The sequence below is a fragment of the Anas platyrhynchos genome, chromosome 33 (assembly GCF_047663525.1).
Source record: "Anas platyrhynchos isolate ZD024472 breed Pekin duck chromosome 33, IASCAAS_PekinDuck_T2T, whole genome shotgun sequence".
Lineage (NCBI taxonomy): Eukaryota > Metazoa > Chordata > Aves > Anseriformes > Anatidae > Anas > Anas platyrhynchos.
The window spans coordinates 1,220,329-1,239,477 of NC_092618.1; positions in this window are offsets into that span (position 1 = coordinate 1,220,329).

A 19,149-nucleotide genomic window follows, 5' to 3' on the forward strand; every position below is an offset into this window, starting at 1 on the left:
TGCTCGCCCGCTCGGCGTCATCCAGCCAGGACCTCATGTGTGCTGTGAAACCATCTGCTGTGAAAACGGTCAGCTCTAGGGTCTGCTTTTCCCTTGTTAGGATGAATTGGGCCGAATTTTCCCGTTTTACGGTGCCGTGAGGTTGTTTTCTCCTTTTCCCCTTGCCTTTCCAGCAAACGCGGGTGGTGGGTTGAAGGACACTGCAAGGAGCAGGCAGGAGGTGTGAAAACCCCGCCGGGTCATTCCTGTAGCCCCCAGCAGCTGAGCACCTGCCTCCACCTTTTGTGGGGTTGCCCTCTTAGGGCACTTAGGATTCGCAGGCTCGGGGAATCTCAACGTGAAACCCATCTCCACGTCCGCCTGCGGTAATTTCCTGCTCAGAAATTGGAGGGAGCAAGCGCCGGTGATTTTCTTCTCCCTCCTGGCTTCCCCCGTGCTGACCCAGCCGAGGTCAAGGTGAATGAGGCATACCCGGGGAGTGTCCGGAGGCATCCGCGCAGCTTTGCTCAGCAGCTGCCTGCGCCCTTGCCCCTGGAGCTCGGCGAAGATCTGAGCGAGGCTTTTTTGTCATCATGGTGTCAGCAGAGAAGCACTCGCTGGAAGGGCAGCCTCTCAAAGCACAGCTGCAGCAGCGGTTCTGGAAAATCTCCCCGGTTTGACCTAAGATAAACAAATATGGCAGCTGAAGCGTCCTCAATGTTTCCTTGTTCTTATAGTAGGAAATACCTTGGATGCTGAGGGCGGCTAAAACAAATCTTGCCTACTTATCTAAGGCCTCTGGCAAGTCCCTGAGTTTCTGGGGGAGCTAAGCCGCTTCCCATGCGGGAGGCACACAGAGCTCGGGTTCGTGCTGCCGAAAATCAGCACACAAAGGACCTGAGCTGTGGATCGGTGCTCGCCAGGCCCGAGGGAGGTGGCATTGCTGGGTGTGATGAGCAGGGTGTTTCCAGCAGGCCAGATTCCTGACATTACATGACTTAAAAGCAGGAAATGCTCATTTGGCTCTCTCCAACGTCATACCTGCCTTCCCATGCAGGGCTATATCTGAAAGCCAAACACTGCAATAAGGCAGGAATCGTTACATGTTACTTTTTTTTTTTTTTTTTAACCAGCCTACACGGTAAGAATATGGTAGTTAGCTCAGCCTTCCCCTCTTCCGAGTGTGTAATGGTGGTGGCATGCTTCCCACCGCCTTGGCATGGCTGGTCGGGTGGCAGAGCACCAGCTTCACACTCGGAGCCCTCCAGAAAAAGCACTCTGCCACGGCTTTTAATGATTTAGCTGTAAAACCTCCCTCCGCTGCCATGGCTTCCGACTTGCAGAGGGGAACAAGGGTTTCCAGCCCGTGTTTATAGCTCCTGTAATCAGTAAGGCCACTTATACTGTACTCATGCACTCATCACAGAGTGTTTTGCTGTATGAAATGGTCGTGGTTATATTTATCCCTGTGCAAAAACAAAGTCATCACAAACTCGGGCGGCAACGTTCGGCGTGTTTTGCCCTTGCTGTGTGCTGCTGTTTCTTCAGCAAACGGAGCGTCTACCAGCCCAAGCCACGCTCCTAGCACAAAAACCCCAGCCTGCTGTACGTCAGGAACCCCTCTGGTGTTTTTCTCTACTTGTTTTTTTTTTTGTCTTGTGTGAAGTAAACACAACTATTTAGTAAACTTTGCTCAGCTGCTACCTCAGTACGAATATGAGGCGATGCCAGCACAGTCCACAGGGTTCCATTAGCAGAGCTGAAAGCCGAGTTTGATCCGTTCTGCCAGAGGTACTAAAAATACCTTCTAATATGCTAAGGTATGTGTCTAGCCAGAAGATGTTTTCAAACGCCTTGTTCCAGGGAGCTGCTACACAGTAAACGGAGCCCGAGCAGCTCAGTCCTGAGGTGCAGAGGAAGAAGAGAAGAGGAAGGCCAAGTGCCTCCAGCCTGGCTCTAGACCAGGGGTAGCAGCACCATGTTCCCCCCACGTTGGTCCCAGCAGCAGGGTGGGAAGAGGGGACCTGGAGGGGGTTACAGTGCCCTACCTGCCATATGAACCAGTGGTGTTTTACTGGGAGGAATTAGATGCTTAATCCCTCATTCATGGCTTTCTCCGTTGCCTCTGCACTGCTTGGCATGGCAGCTGGGAGAAATGGGCTGGGACTGCCTTCTTCCACCAGTGTCCTGCTCCAAGAGACTTTGAGGGTTTACACGTGCTCATGGAGAGGGACTAAAATGAAGGCCCTCAGAAAACCTGTGTCCTTTTCTATTCAGATTTCCACCTTCTCTGGAAATCAAGTGCTGTTTCTGGTTGCTTTAGACAGTTTGGCAGGGTGTACTTACCTCCAGCAGAATACATTCGTGAAAAAGACAAGTTCGTGATTAATGCAGAAAGATTTCTTCCCCACCACAGTATGAGCCACGTCTTAAAACCTTTCGTTCAAGAAAAGCTGCTGCTGACAAGAAATTACTGACCTCCATTACTCATGCTGCAGCGCCCGGCATCTAAAAGTCATCTATTAATTATTTGCACGTAATGTGTGTGCATGTGCCCTTATCGCTCCCATGGGCAGTTGGCACCTCCTGAGAAATGCTCACACCTTGGCTGCTGCCGCCTGGCAACATTTGCGGGATTTTGGGCCAAAATTTGCAGCGCTGTTAGTCATTTTAACTCTCATTGTCACCCCATCACATAGCCCTTTGAAAACGTTTCAAGATATTTTTTTTTTCCATGCCAAAGTTTGGTTCCTTTAGGAAGACAACCTGGCAGTGGAAACACTGACAAAAGCACAGGCTAATGCTGTGTTGCTTAACATCCTTTCTTTAGACTGCTCCATCAGGGGGAGTTGCTTGTTTGGTGTTGGGTTTTGTTGTTTTTGTTTTGGATGGCACTAAAGAAGCCATAAAATTAGCTACAGTACTGCTTCAGGGATTTGCACACTTCAGCCACATCTGCCTTCAAAATAAGAAGAGGATCACAGTAAAATGAAGTACAGGAATGGCGCTAACCCTGCTGCCACCAGTCGGGCAGGGCAGGCCGGTGGCAGGGCAAGGCCTCGCCACTGTGCCTTGGGGACAGGGCTTTCTGGCAGGCTGACAGCATGCACAGGGACATTTGGCTCAGGCAGAACATTTCAAATGAGGGGGATGAGGAGCATGAGATAAACGGTGTCCCATCCTGTATTGTAGCAGAGGCACTGCCCTGCTGCCTGCTGGGGCCAGCAAGGCCTTGGGCTTTCCTGAAGGCTCAAGCAAGGGAAATTTGCATTTTCAGGGTTTCTTTCTCAAATAAAGATGAACTGAATTCACAAATACTAAAAAACCTTGAGGCTCTAGCCTGAGGAGAAGGGGTTTAAGGTGCCCAGGTGTGTTACAAACTGCGAGGCCTAGCACTGAGCGCGCAGAGGCCGTGCTACCTGCAGCTCTGCTCTCTGTGTGTGTGTGTGTGAGAAATGAGTTACCCAGCCTCTTTTCCTTCAAATGTTCACAAGAAGCAGGGAATAGTAAAACACAACTGTAGTTCTGGGCACCACAGTACAAAAAGAACATTAAACTGTTGGAGAGTGTCCAGAGAAGAGCTACGAAGATGGTGAAGGGCCTTGAGGGGAAGACATATGAGGAGCGACTGAGGGCACTGGGCCCATTCGGCCTGGAAAGGAGCAGGCTGAGGGGAAACCTCATCGCGATCTACAGCTTCCTCATGAAAGAATCATAGAATCACGAGGTTGGAAAGGACCCACAGGATCATTTAGTCCAACCATCCTTCTATTACCATTACTACCCAATAAGCTACTAAATCATATCTCGTGCACCTTGTCCAGGCACTTCCTGAACACTGTGAGGGACGGTGACTCCACCACCTCCCTGGGCAGGCCGTTCCAGTGCCTGACTGCTCTCTGAGAGAAAAAGTTGTTCCTGATATCTTATCTCCCCAGGCACAACTTGTGGCCATTTCCTCAAGTCCTATCATTAGTTATCTGAGAAAAGAGGCTGACCCCCTCCTCATCACAACCTCCCTTCAGGAAGTTGTAGAGTACAATGAGGTCTCCCCTGAGCCTCCACTTCCGCAGACCAACCACCCCCAGCTCCCTCAGCCGCTCTTCACAGGACTTGTGCCCCAGGCCCTTCCCCAGCTTTGTAGCCCTGTTCTGGGCACACTCCAGGGCCTCGATGTCCTTCTGGTACTGAGGGGCCCAAAGCTGAGCACAGCACCTGAGGGGCGGCCTCACCATGTAATACACAATAAATGTTTGTTCATTGTCTTTTGTATTATAAAAACAAGGAGTTCCGTTTGAGGAGCAGGAGTTGCAAAAGCTCCCTGCTGAAGTAAGGAGCTGTATAATACTTGGCTAGACACTATGAAAATTCTTTTGCTTAATGTAACAAAAAAGAGAACCCCCTCCCCTTCTCTCCCTCTGCATCTCAGTTGCCTCTTTCGTTCAAAGACCCTGCTGCAAAGCTCATGTAACCATCTCCTGATAAGTTGCTAACTAGTGTATCAACATCCTGCCTTCCTGTCTCACACTGGGCCAACATGACCAACTAAAAAAAGAAGTTGAACCACAACGCCGAGGAAGACTACGGCCTTCATCTTCACGACCACCAGAGGGACAGAGACGACCCCCTAGCAACAGTGCGCGCAGTCGCAGAATATACCAGGATGTGCTGTGTAATCCCGGAATTACCAAGATATAAAAAGGGATGCTGGCGGGGGTGAGGTGCGCGCCGTTGGTGGAGCCGAGACTCCGTGGCCGCCCAGCGCTGTTTTGCTTGCTGTTGCTTACTCAATAACTTCCTTTCTATTATTAATGCAATGTTCTCTGAAAATTAATTAAGGGGGCAACTTATAACACTGGGGAGCTCTGCTTGGGCATGGCTGGTGCGGCTGGTGGCGAAAGTGGGGTGGCTGGCGGGCAGCCTGCGATGGCAACCGATTGCGTTGCCCTTCACGGGCACCAGGCCTTGCAGCTGCCCCTGAGCAGCTCCTCTGGGAAGGATCCAGCGCTGAAGCATCTCACAGTGCTGGGAGCTCCCTTCACATCAGCCACGCTAATGCTGAAATTCCTCCTGTCCTGCTCCCTGCCAGGCATCCAGCCAGGTGCGGGAGCACTCCATTTGCCTCTTCCAAGCCATGGTGGAGGCTGTGCTGCGGCAAAGGAAGAAGGAAATGAAGAGGACAGTGCACAGGAGCCTTCTCCCACTCTACTTTCACATGAGAGACCAGAGTGAGAGCGTAGCAAAGGTACAGATCTCAGAGCTGAGCAGTTATGTGGGCAAGGGTGTACTGATGCCACAGGGTTGCTCTGGGGGATCACAGAATTTCTAGGTTGGAAGAGACCTCAAGATCATCGAGTCCAGCCTCTGATCTCTGGCTGTGATCTCTGGGATCTCTCTCATTGTGAGCTGCCTCCGATAGTGGCAGTCCCGTGGCCTTGCCTTGGCCACTGAACCCAGTGCACGCTGTCCGAGCCACGGCTGCACTCGCGTCAGGCAGCACCCTGGGGTGTCACCAAGTGACGTCACAATGGGTGCCCACCCAGCCCAGGCGCGTGTCACAGTGGCACCCATTGTGACGTCACTTGGTGACACCCCAGGGCTCCGCCTTATAAGAGCGCAGCGGTGGCTCGGACCCTCAGTGTCGGTGCACGGCAGTGACGGACAGGGCAGGAGCACAGGGCCTTCGAGGAGTCCCCGAGCATAGCCCACGTCCCACAATGCCGCAACCGCCCGCCCGGAGGAGCCGCCGGTTTCTATCTGAGAACTCTCCCACTCCAGAGGCTGCTTCTGAAGGGGATGAGGAGGGAGGCATGCCCCCCAGGCAGCCCAGGCTGGCCTGGCAGGAGACCTGGTCTTCTAGGGGCAGCAACCGGCCAGCAGAGGACAGCTTGCTGGCAGTGGAAAGAACCCCAGTCGAGGCCTTTTTCCCGGAAGAGGACAGTAGCCTGTCAGAAGACAGCTTGCTGGCAGAGGACAGCACCTCGGTAGAGGACATATTGCCGGCAGAGGACAACAGCCTGGCAGAGGACATTTTGCCGGCAGAGGACAGCAGCCCGGCAGACGCCATTGCTCAGGCAGCGGGCAGCAGCCGGGTAGAGGAGAGCCAGGACGACGTACAGTGGCTGGATCCCAGTGAGTCAGGGTCTTCGGGATGGGGTGGGGAGGGTTGGGGACACAGAGACCCCTGCCTGACTCCAGGACTCCTTCCCTGGGTAAAGCGGCGCTTGGGCTGACGGGGCCGAGCTTCCTCCGCAGCACCACAGAATGCCAGGACGCTTTGGGCTGGGGGGGACCTCGGCGATCACGATGCTTCCCCCCAGCCCAGGCTGCCCAAAGCCCACCCAGCCTAGCCGTGGGCAGTGCCAGGGAGGGGGCACCGCAGCCTGCGCCAAGGCCTCACTGCCCTGGGCGTGAAGGAGAGAAATCCCTGCCTGTCCGAAAGAAACCTGCCCTCTTTGAGGTTAAGGCCGTCACCCCTTGTCCTGTCGCTGCAGTCCATGATGAAGATCCCCCCCCAGCTTTCCTGGAGGCCCCTTTGGGCACGGGGAGGCCGCAGCGAGGTCCCCCCGCAGCCTTCTCCAGGCTCCACAAGCCCAGCTCCCTCAGCCTCTCTTCCCAGTGGAGCTGCTGCAGCCTCTGGGCATCCCCACGGCCTCCCCACGGCCTTCTGGGGCTGGGGCCCTTCCTCTCCTCACCCCTGCATTCAGCCCCTCTCTGCAGCACTCTTTGCTTTCCTCCTTTCCAGGTAAGGCATGGAAACTGTGCAGAGACAAGGCCGTGGAATTCATCAGGGCGTATGTCAGAGGCACAGAAAAGGTAATGGCAGCCGCTTGCATCACAGCTGTGCTCCTGGCGCTGCCCTCCAGGGGTCCCACACAGCCCCAGACCCCTCAAGGCTTTGGTCCTGCTGGCCGTGGGTGTCCCCCTAATGCTCTGTTGGTGTCTTTGTGGCTGCCAGGACGACGAGGAGCAGAAGATGCTGTTCCTCAGCAAAATCTGCGATCTGTGCACATGTGTCACAGAGAGGGGTGTGCCGATGAACTTGCATGGCTTCTGCAGCAAACATAAGCTGGTGGAGAACATCATGGTGAGAGGATGCGCAGCGGGTTGGGGAAGGGGCAAGGCCCCCCGGCACCAGCCCCCTGGGAGGCGAGGGCTGGGGCAGCGCTGGCTCTGCTGCTGCTGGGTGCCGGCGGCTCCAAGGTCTCATCCTGCTTGTGCTCTGCAGGCGCTGCTGGAAAAGGAGCCCATGGACAGCTTGCGCACAGCATTCCGGCAGAAGGCCATGGAGACTGTCGCCCTCCTCAGGTGCGTGCCCAGCCCCTGGTGGCAATGTCCTGGTGGCCCTGAAGCTGGCAGGGAGGCTGCCCGTCCCTCCCAGGGATGCCTGGCCAAGGGAGGTCCGTGTCCTCCTTCATAAGCCTCGAGGCACTGCGTCCAACAGGCTCCTCTCTCTCTTTTCTTCAGCAACACCATACCAACAGCACTGTGTGGCAAAAAGGAGAGTCTCCTAAACATGTGCTGCAAGAGCATCTTCTTTCTGCCTCCGGAGTCGGATGTGCCAGAGACAGGAGTGCTCTACGCCAAGGTATGTGCTGGGTGAGGTACCAGCACCCCCAGTCCTGCTGAGCTGCTGCCTTGCTTCCCCGTGCTGACACAACCAGAGACCAGTGCAGGGCCGGGGCCCAGATTTGCTTTCCCAGCCTCGCCCCTTCCCCGACCTGATCTTGTGCTGCAGGAGGTCTGCACACAGCAGCTTTTTAGCCCCAAAGCCACCCCTGAACTCCCGAGGGGCTCAGAGCCAGCTCCTGGGGGTGAGGAGGGCCACAGAAATAATTCGATGCTCTTCTGTCCTCCCTGCAGACTATGAAAGCCATGGACACCATGCTGGAGGGCTTCGTACGCAACTGTGCCAACACCAGTGTCAGCATAGAGTTGGAGAATATGTTGAAGGTTTGGCATTTGCAAAGAATTTCCAAAGAATCCTCTCAGGTCTCATTTGCAGACCACTGTCAACCCAGCAACTTCTCTCCTCACAGGTGATGCTGGACTTTGCTGTCTCCAAAGACTCAGCTGTGCGTGAGAGCGCTGTGAGGAGGATTGAGAGGCTGGGTGATTTCATCATCAGTTATTTTGTGAGCGAGGTAAGGCACAAGGAACCCTCCACCCTTTCCTGCATCCCAGAGCATCCTGCCACTCAGGGGTGCCTGTGAGGCAAGCCTCGATGCACGTGAGTGCCTCAGAACCGTGAATCGAGGGTCTTCGTCCCTCCTTCGCCCCTGCTCTTCCCTCCCCAGGCCCTGCTATCTCAGGGGCTGGCTCTGCCTCCACTAAGCCCTTTGTCTCTCCTCCCTTCCTCACCCAGATCACAGATGACTATGAAAACTATAGCGATGATGAGCCCACAGAGCTCTACATCCCCATCCTGGGACAGCTGCTGGGCATCCTCTTCATTTTCACCAGTGACAAAGATTCCATCAGATTCACAGCTTTAGAAACTCTTTCTCACATATACAAAATCATCAGAAAAGGAAGAGGTAAGAAGGTGTGGTGGGCAGCGTCCGTCTGCACACAAACATCTACTGATTTGTCTACTTGTTTTCCCCGAGTTTAGTGGGGACTGTTAGTGTTAGGTTAGAGGTTGGACTCGATGATCTTGAGGTCTCTTCCAACCTAGACATTCTGTGATTCTGTGAGTATTGTGAAGGATTGTTTTTGTGCTTGGTGGAGGCTGCCCACGGAATTCTGCCAGGTTCCCTGGCCTCCTCTGCTCCTCACAGCAGCTTCCCGCAGCATTCTGGCTATCGTTTTCCGCAGAAGCTAGACGCTCACCTGCCGTCCAGGAGCAGTTCTCTGCTGCTGTCCTTCCCAACCCTCCCCAGATCACCTACCACGCTGTTTTGTGGTGTCCCCCAGTCTAAGCCATCGATCGATGAGCACTTCCCAAACGGCATCTTCCCCGAGGAGTGAACAGCAGAGCCAGCCGTGCATCACCAGGGATGGTGACGCCCTCCAGAATGCTCCCTGACTGTTTGCTCCCTGCCGTCTTAAAGGCAGGTGTCAGGGGGCTTCCTGCACATCCTGACCCCGAGCAGAAGGGGGTCTGTGACACGCTGCTACCCCCACGGCACCCAACGCCATTGCTTCTCCTCCTTCTGCATCATCCCTGAGGTCCCTCTTGCTCCCAGCACTCCTCACCTTGTGCTTTACATCCCTGCCCACCACTCTCCTCGCCGTGGGTCTGAGCCTCCCTCCTCAGCCATTCCTAGTGAAAGTGCTTTTCACCATTTGGCAAGCTTGTTGGCAAAGATGCTCTTCCCTACTGACTCTTCGCTGTTGCCCCCTGTTTAGAATGCATATTGAGAGAGGACATGCTATATTATTCAGTGAGACACAAGAAATTGGAGTATGCAAAACTTCCATTTTCTACAACATCAACTCCGTGTGAAATTGCCAAGGTAATGAGCTCTGGCCTTGCTGGGGATCTTGTCCGCAGCATCAGCAGGCATCTCGTGTGAGCAAAGGGGTCCAGAACCGGTGGGGCTGGCACGGCCTCACTCGCCCTGCTGAGAGGGTTCCTCTTGTCCCCAGGCTGGGGCTATGCGAAGGCTGCTCCCCTGTGTCCCGGCAGCAGCTCCACCCTCCTGGCCACCAGCAAGCCCTGGTTACCTGCAGGGCCAGCACTCTGGCCCCATATGCCCCATCCTCACCCCTTCCCCCGAGGGCCCTCTCTCCAGAGCTGCCCTTGCTGCTCAGCTAAGCAGCACCCTTGGGACACTCAGTGAGGCATGTCTTCGCTCCTCCTTCTTCCCACAGGGGTTTGGAGGACATCTCTTCCCTGATGAGAGGCTGGACATCATCCTCACAGCCCTTGAAGCTTTACAAGACTCCAGCATCCATGACAAGCAGGGGGCCTGCAGCGTGCTGGACGCAGCCTTGGAGGACCCTTTCTACTGGCTGAAAGATGTAAGTGGCCTGTGGCCATGGCCCTGCCCTTGAGCTCTTCCAGGCGTGGTTCCTCTCTCCTTCCCTGCCTCCCTCCCTGCCTCCCTCGCACATCGGGGTCTCTTGGGCTCCAGAAGCCACCTGAAGCCAGCAGAGAGCAATGGAAGGGGCCAAAGTTTGATTGGCAGCTGTGACAATGGCTGCTGTCTGCTGGCAACACCATTCCCACTTTGTCCCCCAAGGTGCCAAAGACCATGGAGTGCATCAGGAGAAACCTGGGCAGCATCCACACGGCATTGGCGCGGCAGTGCCTGGACTCCCTGCTTCTCCAGATGACCAAAAAGATGTCCAGGGAAGAAGTCAAGAACCTGCTGCAGTTCTCTCCGCCACGTGACAGGTCCTGGCCTTAACATCCTTGAGGGCTTGTTCCGTGTTGGGAGATGCACCTGGAGACTCTCTGCTTGCCACACCAATGGCAAAGAGCAGGACATCCCCAAGGAGCACAGCCCTCCTTCCCACCAATGTGTTCCAGCCCTACTGGGCCAGCCAGGGCTGCAGCAGCCCAGCTGTCCAAGGCAGCCCAGAGTCCCCCTGCCCCCAGGGAACACCAGCTCAGCCCCCTCCTGCCTGCCCAGGCTGGGCCCTCAGTGCTCCCCAAGTCACAGGGGCTGCAGTACAGCCTGGGTCCTCCGGGGCTGGCCCAGTTTGTGGCCCTGTGGCTGAGGCAGCCTCACTGACAGAGTATTCTGGGCTTGCAGCACTGACCTGGCCATGTGGGAGGTGATCCTGGCCATGCCGCAGACCTTGGAGAGGGTTTTAAACATCATGATGCAAGACTTGCCGCTGCGCAACTGGTGCACCGAAGTCACCAAAGACACCTGCATCCGTCGCTTGGCTGTGAGTTCCCAGATGAAACCTTGCTCACAGCAGGGCTACGTGTGCCCCTTCAGGCACACAGGCACAGCCCTGTGCCCATCTACCCCCAAACTGCCAGCTCCCGCAGGACGTACGGACACATGGTCCCTGGGGCCGGCAAGCCCCCGTAGCTCCCCGCGCCTGGTGCCTCTTTGGTGCCAGCTGGCGCTGCCCCATCCCTGCCCAAAGGTGGGAGAAGAAGAGGCTGCAGGGAGCCCTGCAGGCCCTGCCAGGCTCTCACTGCTCTTTCTTGCAGATGCTGGCCCAGAATCACATTTCTGAGGAGGACTTTGTTAACCCAGTGCACCTCCAGAGCTACCTGAGGCACCCAAGACCAATGATGCGCTTTTTGGTTCTGAAAGGGCTCTGCACCGTGTCAGAGAGCCCTGAGAAGGTGAGCGGGCCATCGTCAAGCAAAGCCATGTTGGCAGCCTGGGGCTTTGCTCTTCTGCCCTCCCGTCCCTCCCCGCTGCCAGGAAGCAAGGCAGGAGGCTGGTGCTCAGGAACCAGAGCCCTTTGCCCAGGGTGGTCTCTCACTGCCTCACGGAAGGGAAATGGTGTCTTTCCTACAGGCAAGGGAAATTCAGGTCTTGCTGCCAGACATCCTGGAGGCCCTGCAGGACACCAACACACACGTGGTGCTGAAGGCCCTGCTTGTGCTGAAAAACGTGATGGCTCATGTGGAGAGGAGGAAGGCCAGTGGCCCGGCTCTGCAGCTGGCTGAGAAGCTCCTGCCATTCTTTGACCACGTAAGTGTGCTGCGGGAGCCCGAGCCCTCAGCTGGGCCCCCTGTAACGAGGGCTGCCCTTCAGCCCGGCCCTGTGGGCAGCACTCAGGCAGGGCCTTCCCAGTCTCCTCGTCAGCCCAGGCGCTGGGGAGCTCTGCTTGGGCATGGCTGGTGCGGCTGGTGGCGAAAGTGGGGTGGCTGGCGGGCAGCCTGCGATGGCAACCGATTGCGTTGCCCTTCACGGGCACCAGGCCTTGCAGCTGCCCCTGAGCAGCTCCTCTGGGAAGGATCCAGCGCTGAAGCATCTCACAGTGCTGGGAGCTCCCTTCACATCGGCCATGCTAATGCTGAAATTCCTCCTGTCCTCCTCCCTGCCAGGAGTCCAGCCACATGCGGGAGCACTCCATCTGCCTCTTCCAAACCGTGGTGGAGGCTGTGCTGCGGCAAAGGAAGAAGGAAATGAAGAGGACAGTTCACAGGAGCCTTCTCCCACTCTACTTTCACATGAGAGACCAGAGTGAGAGCGTAGCAAAGGTACAGATCTCAGAGCTGAGCAGTTATGTGGGCAAGGGTGTGCTGATGCCACAGGGTTGCTCTGGGGGATCTCTGGCCGGCAGCATGAGCTGCCTCCGATGGTGGCTGTCCCGTGGCCTTGCCTTGGCCACTGAACCCAGTGCACACTGCCCCCCACCACAGCCTCCCATAACGCGCTGGGAAAGGCTCGCAGCCCTGCCAAGAGGAGGGGACAGAGGGTCTCCTTCCCAAGGCTGTGCTGCTACCTCCCAACCTCTGCTGCTCCGCAGGCCTCTGGGGAAGCTCTCGCCGTGACTGCAGAGTTTCTGCGATGCAAGGAGCTGAAGCGCTTGGCCCAGACAGAACAGACGTGGAGGATCGGGGAGTGCTTGGTAAGGACCCAACTTGGTTTGCCCCAGCTGGGCAAACGTGCCCGGCCAGAGCCCGCTGCCTGCAGCCGCATCCTCGCTCCCTTCCTGCCAGCACAGAGCCCCAGGGGGCTCTTCTGCAGGCCCCTCTGCCCTCCCTGCCCCCAGGATGCTGGAGGAGACCCTGGAGAGGGTGTGCAAGCCCCGTGACCCTGCGTTCTCTCTCTCTCCAGCTGCAGCAGGACAGAGGCAGAGTAGAAGAATACCTGCAGCAGAGCCAGCCCTACCTGCAGGCCACTCAGACCGACTTGCGACTTGAGGCCGTCAGATTCATTGGTGAGCCCAGCCCCTGGGTCCCTCTTGGGGCAGTCTTTGGCAGCCCCAGGCACTGCCCTGTTGCCCCCAGAGCCCCCCGACTGGGCCCTTGCTCCAGGGTGCAGGAGGGGGCACAGCCTGGCTGGCCAGGCCAGGGGCTGCGCTGCTGGGAGCGTGCTGGGGAGCGGGGCTCTGATGGGGTCTCTGTGTCTAGGTCTTGCTGCGCGCTACTGCGAGGACCAGAGCGAGGAGAAGCTGAATGAAATCCTCAGAGGTGAGTGAGGGCAGTGGGGGGTGTGCTAGGGCTGGGGGGACAGCGGCAGAGGCCCCCGTGCCTTGCCCTGCTCCAGGGAAATGCTTCGGGGCGGAGGAGCAATGCAGCCATAGGAACGAGGGAGAGGAGACGGGGTAGCCTGTGGTGTCAGGGAATGGCCTCCCAGCCTGGAGCTGGGCAGTGCCGCTGAAAGGGTTGAGTGTCCCTGAGGAAGAGTCAGGGGAAAGGGTGACAGTAAGGCTGACAGAAGGTGGGAGCCTGTTGTAGAGCACGCAACCAGGACGAAGAGGGAGATGAGACAGCCTACAAGCAGCTAGGAGCAGGGTCACGATTGCTAGCCCTTGCTCTCATGGGGAAGCACAATAGCGAGAGGAAAGAGTCCAGGAGATTCCTGGAGTGTGTGAATCCTCCCAAGGGATGGAGGCAGGTGGTGAGGGAACCAGCTTGTGAAGGTGCCCCACTTGACCTGTGGTGCGCAGGTGGGGAAGGACTGGTGGCTGCATTTGGGACATTGCTGAGCAGCAGCTTTCAACGGATTCCTTTGTCCCTCTTGCTCCTCCTGGCCTGGGGAAGAGTCGAGTGGGGCTGGCATGGTCTGCAGGGGATGCCTGGGGATCTCTGCAACGAGTGGGTTTTCATCTCTGCTCTTCTTTCTTTTGCAGTCCTCCGGCCTTCAGAGAAAGACCCGGAACCCATGGTCCGTTCCGGGGCAGTTGAAACCACCGTGATGCTGACGTCAAGGCATACCGCAACGTCAGGACGGAGATTTCCACTGCCGTGTTGCCGCTAGCCCCGCAGCAGTCCTCAAAAGAGCAATATATATATTTAATAGAACTAGGTTGTTGTCTCGTTATTCCAGCAGCTCCTTCACAGTGACTCGGTGCCATGACGCTGAGCTAACTTGGAGGCCACCATGGACGTCTTTTCCCTGGGCCCGGTGACTGCATGGTGCCTACTCAATCAGTGAAAGAGTCACAGAACCCTTGCGCTTGGAAAAGGGCCTTCAGCTCAAGTCCAAGCGTCAGCTAACACCACCAGGCCCACCACAAAACCACGGCCCTTAGCGCCAAGTCCACGCATTTCTTTAATAGCTCCAGGCCTGGGACTCCAGCAGTGCCCTGGGCAGCCGGTTCCACCCTTTGCATGAAGAAATTCTTCCTGACATCCCATCCTGTGAGTCCACCTGTGGTAGGTGCGCCCAGGTAGAAGAACTGCTCAGCCTCCTGGCAGAGCTTCGGGAGGAGGTGGGCAGGCTGAGGAGCACCAGGGAGTCGGAGAAGGTTGAACTGTACTGTGCCAGCCCTGGGACAGATGCGTCAGGCAGACACAGCAGAGGAAATGGAGGATCCCCTACCCTCTGGCCATCAGGCAGAAGGAGTGCATCTCAGTGACGAAGGGATGGAAGTTTAGATCTGCTCGGGGCAGCAGGCGGACCCCTCCTTGCCTACCTCACCTTCCTTTCAGGTGCCCTGAAACAACAGACTCTGGAAGTAATGGACACACAAACGATGATGTGCATGAAGGTCCATCCAGGTTGGAGGGGTTTTCTAGGGCAAGTCAGCCTTCCCCAGTATCACGACCACCTCCATCAAGAAGAAGAGAAGGGTTACTGTCATAAGTGACTCCCTTCTGAGCAGAACAGAGGGCCGCATATGCCGGCCTGACCCAACCCATGGAGAAGTCTGCTGTCTCCCAGGAGATCAGGGTAAAAGGTGTTTCTGGAGAGCTCACTCGCCCCGTAAGGCCCTCTGAGCATCATCCATTATTGTTCTGTCCCCGGGGTTTTTCGGGGCCCGGTGGCAGTGCCGTCCCCTCTGTGTCCCCCTTCGCGCAGGTGACACCTCGGTGCTGGCCGGGCTGTACGGCCCCGCGGAGGTGCGGGGCTCAAAGGAGAGCCCCGAGAGGGCGACGCTGGAGGTGCTGCTGCGCCCCAAGTTGTGGCTGCCAGGTGGGGGCCGCCTGGGGGGGGGGGGGGGCTCGGGAGGGAGATGGGGTCGGGGCCAGGCTCCGAGGGGCGTGGGGGGGGCCGAGGGGGTGGGGTCCGGGAGTGCTCTGAGGGGTCTGGGGGTGCTCAGGGGGATCCTGAGGAACAGGGGGGAAACGGGGGGAGCCCTGAGGGGGGGCTATAGGGGTTTATGGGGCTCCTGAGGTGCTCAGAGGGCTCCGGGGGTGCTCAGAGGGGTTTGGGGATGCTCAGGGGGATCCTGAGGGGACAGGAAGGTAACAGGGGGAGCCCTGAGGAGGGCTACGGGGGGGCTTAGGGGGCTCTGGGGATGCTCGGAGGGGTTTGGGGGTGCTCAGGGGGATCCTGAGGGGTGGGGGGGTAATGGGGGGAACCCTGAGAGGGTCTTCGGGGGTGTTCAGGGGGCTCTGGGGGTGCTCAGAGAGCTCCGGGGGTGGTCAAAGGGCTCCCGAGGGATGTGGGGGTGCAGGGGGGAGTCCTGAGGAGGGCTCTGGGGGTGCTCAGGGGGCTCCTGAGGGGCAGGGGGTGTAATGGGGGGAGCCCTGAGGAGGGCTTTGGGGACTCTGGGAATGCTCAGAGGGGTCTGGGGGTGCTCAGAGGGCTTCAGGGGTGGTCAAAGAGCTCCCAAGGGATGCGGGAGTGCAGGGGAGAGCCCTAAGGAGGGCTCTGGGGGTGCTCAGAAGGGTCTGGGGGTGCTCAGGGGGCTCCCGAGGGACGTGGGGGCACCGGGGGGAGGGCCTGAGGAGAGCTCCAGAGGGGAGCCCCCTCCTTGGGGGCTATTTTGTGACACTTTGGGGACACTCTGGGGATAATTTGGGGACAATCTGGAGGCACATTGGGGACACCTTGGGGGCTATTTGGGGACACACCTTGGGAGCTATTTGGGGACACCCTGGGGACAATATGGGGACACTCTGGGGACGCACCTTGCAGGCCCTTGGTGACGTAGTGGACGTCGATGTTGTCACCTGTTGTCACCCTGTGCCCCCCCCTCACCGGCGTGCAGCCCCCACTTGCAAAAGAGGCTGCGCTGGGGGAAGCCGCTGGCCCCCACCAGCTGCCTGATGACGTGCAGCTCCGCCATGCCCTGCGGGGACACGGGGGGGGGGGGACATGGGGACACACACACACGGTGTCACCCCACCCCAGAGGGGGGGTCCATGTCCCCCCCCAGGGGTTTCTGCACCCCCTCCAAGGAGCTCCCCACCCCCTTGCACTGCACATCCCAAGCCCATCGCAGCCCCCCCCACCCTCTTGTTCCCCCAATTGCCCCGTCTGACCCCCCCAATTGCCCTGTCTGACCCCCCCTATTGCCCCACGCCCCCCCCACTGCACCCCCGCCCCCCCTTTTACATCCCCTTACTCCCTTCTCCCCCCATTGCCCCCCCAATTGCCCCATCACCAATTATTACCCCCCCAGTCCCCCAATTGCCCCCTACAGACCCCCCAAATTGCCCCCCATCCCAAATAATTACCCCACCAGCACCCCCAATCGCCCCCACCCCAATAATTACCCCAACCAGTCCTCCAATTTCCCCCATCCCCACTAATTACCCCCTCCAGCCCCCCTCATTAACCCCCACCCCCAATTGCCCCCCCAGAACCCCCTTCCCAACCAGGACCCCCCCCCAGCAGTACCCCCCCCTGTCCCAAAAAGACCCTTTTCCCCGGGCCCCTTCCCCGCGTCTCCATCCTGCACCAGTCCCGAGACCCCCAAGTACCGGGGCTGGTGGAGTTGGGGGGAGGGGCGTCGGTCTTGGGGGTGCTCGGTGCTCCCCTGTGTCCCCCCCGCGGGGGGGGGGCTCAGCACTGCACCCCGTAGCGCTCGAAGTGGCCCAGGATGACGCCGAGCTCCAGGCGCACGGTGCCGGCGGCCCCGGTGCGCAGCCGAATGCGGTCGCCGTAACCGGGGTCGGGGGTAAGCGGTTGGGGGCCCCCCCCCCCCCAGCCAAAATTGGCTCAGGCGCTCCCGCCAGGTCCCCTGGGGCCGCCAGGTGACGCAGGTCAGCGCGTGGCACCCCGGGGTGCTGGGGATCTGGCAGGAGCTGAAGCCCATCAGCTCGCTATGCCCCAGGGAGCCCTGGTGCCACACCTCGAGGTGCAGCTTGGGTCAGCCTGGGGGGGGCGACAAAAGGGAGGGGACAGGTTGGGGACACTTTGGGGACACCTTGGCGGCTATTTGGGGACACTTTGCAGACACCTTGGGGGCACCTTGGGGACACTCTGGGGACGCACCTTGCAGGCCCTTGGTGGCGTAGTGGATGTCGATGTTGTCACCCGTTATGACCCTGTGCCCCCCTCACTGGCGTGCAGCCCCCACTTGCAGAAGAGGCGGCACTGCAAGTATATATAATCCTCTATACCTAGAGGATTGGTTATCTACTTTGATCAATCAAATTTGATGTATGTGATGCTGCTGGGGATGATTAGTATACATTGTGTGGAACAATGAGTTGGGTGAAATATTCTAGATATGGGGGTCCAATAATTGCTAAAAACTTGTTTATAAATCTTGCAGAGAATATTGTGAAAGCATTCTCTTCTGGTTCAATTGGCCTTGGCCAAATCTGAAAACAAGACACGGATTAATGATACTCAAAAGAAGATGAGGGATTGTGATATATGGAGTGGTAATTCGTGTGGAGAAAATGGTTGATATTAATAAAGAAGGGGGAGATTTGGGAGTGTGGCCATGGGGCTTGGAAAGCCCTGTGGTTGAGATAAAATTAGACCCTTAACGAGGAGGCCATCAGGAATGTAAAAGAGTTTAGAGGGAACCAAGAAGGGTGATTCAGGAGACTCCATGCAGGCTCGGGTTTCTTGTTCTCCAGCCAGTAAGGCATGGAAGCTCCTGGGTGTTTGCTGTTGTTGTTACATTCAAAGTTGTTTGAGCAATGAAAAGTTGTTTTGAAAAGAACTGCTGTGGAGAGAAGGGGATAAGAGGGGAGCCTGCCCTCAAGAAAGAAGAAGAAAAAAAGGCAACACGATGAAGTTACATCAATAAAGAAGCAGGAAAAAGAAGTGAAGAGGAACAGGCTGGCAGAATGGAGACCAGGACGGGAACAGGCATTTTGATTGCCTCATGAAGATAGGTTCGGCCAAACTCAGCAAACTGCTCAGAGAAGCTCGTACTGGAAACAGGCGCGCCAGAGCTGGAGAGAAGCTCGAGCTGAGAGAAGCGGAGCCAGCACACAACTGCCCCTCGCTGCTAAGCAGCTGCGCATTATGGGGAATCATACGTCCTTAGGAACAAAGACTGTCCTGGTCACCTCACAGCTTATTCTCCTTATTAACAATCGGACAGTTTATGATCCTGAAACATGGGACCAAACTGAGGTCAAGGTGTGGGACTCTGCAACTAGAAACGACAAGGTTGCAGTGGGATTGCTCGGCACCTGGCGAGCAGTCTCTGAGGCCTTAAAGAGCCCTGTGGGACCACAGTCAGAAACGTGTGGTTTGCCAGACTGTGAGGGAGCTGCGGGCTCCTTTACTGCTCCTTCTGCCACGCCATCGGCCCCTCTGCTGCTACAGCCATCGAAGGCTTTTGCTGTTACGCCCATGGTGACCTGGATGTGCCTTTTGGCCCAGGCCCTATGGCCTTGAGAAGGAGCTGGATATGCTTGTCTTCGATTTGGGAAGAACGGGATCCATAGGGCCTGAGGACCGAGTTGCTTGACAACATAAAGCAAGACATATTGTTCAAAAGGAATGGAAAACGGAGACTTGTTAGTAATCAGGAAAAGGAGTGGAAAATGGAGACAGTTGAGTCGTGGAACTTGGAGGATTGTTTGTTACCTTTCCTGATTGTACGTATGTATAGGCATACTTGGGTTTAGTATGTAAAGCAATGTTCTGTATATTTAGAATGTTTGATGTTCGTGTGTGCGTGCTGGTGGAGCGTAGACTCCCCGCACACCCAGCGCTGTTTACTTGCCTTTTATACCTTTTATAGCTTTTATACCTTTTAGAAATATTTGTTTTATAAATATTACAAAGTTCAGATTGAGTTGAGACCTCATGTATAACAAGGGGAAGAGCAGAGCTAAGAGCAGAGCTGAGCGCCTCCAGCCCCCATTTCTCACCCCCACCCCACACAAAACAGCACCGGGGGGGGGGTGGTCCCAGAAAAGCTAGGGGCTGCTGGGGGGAG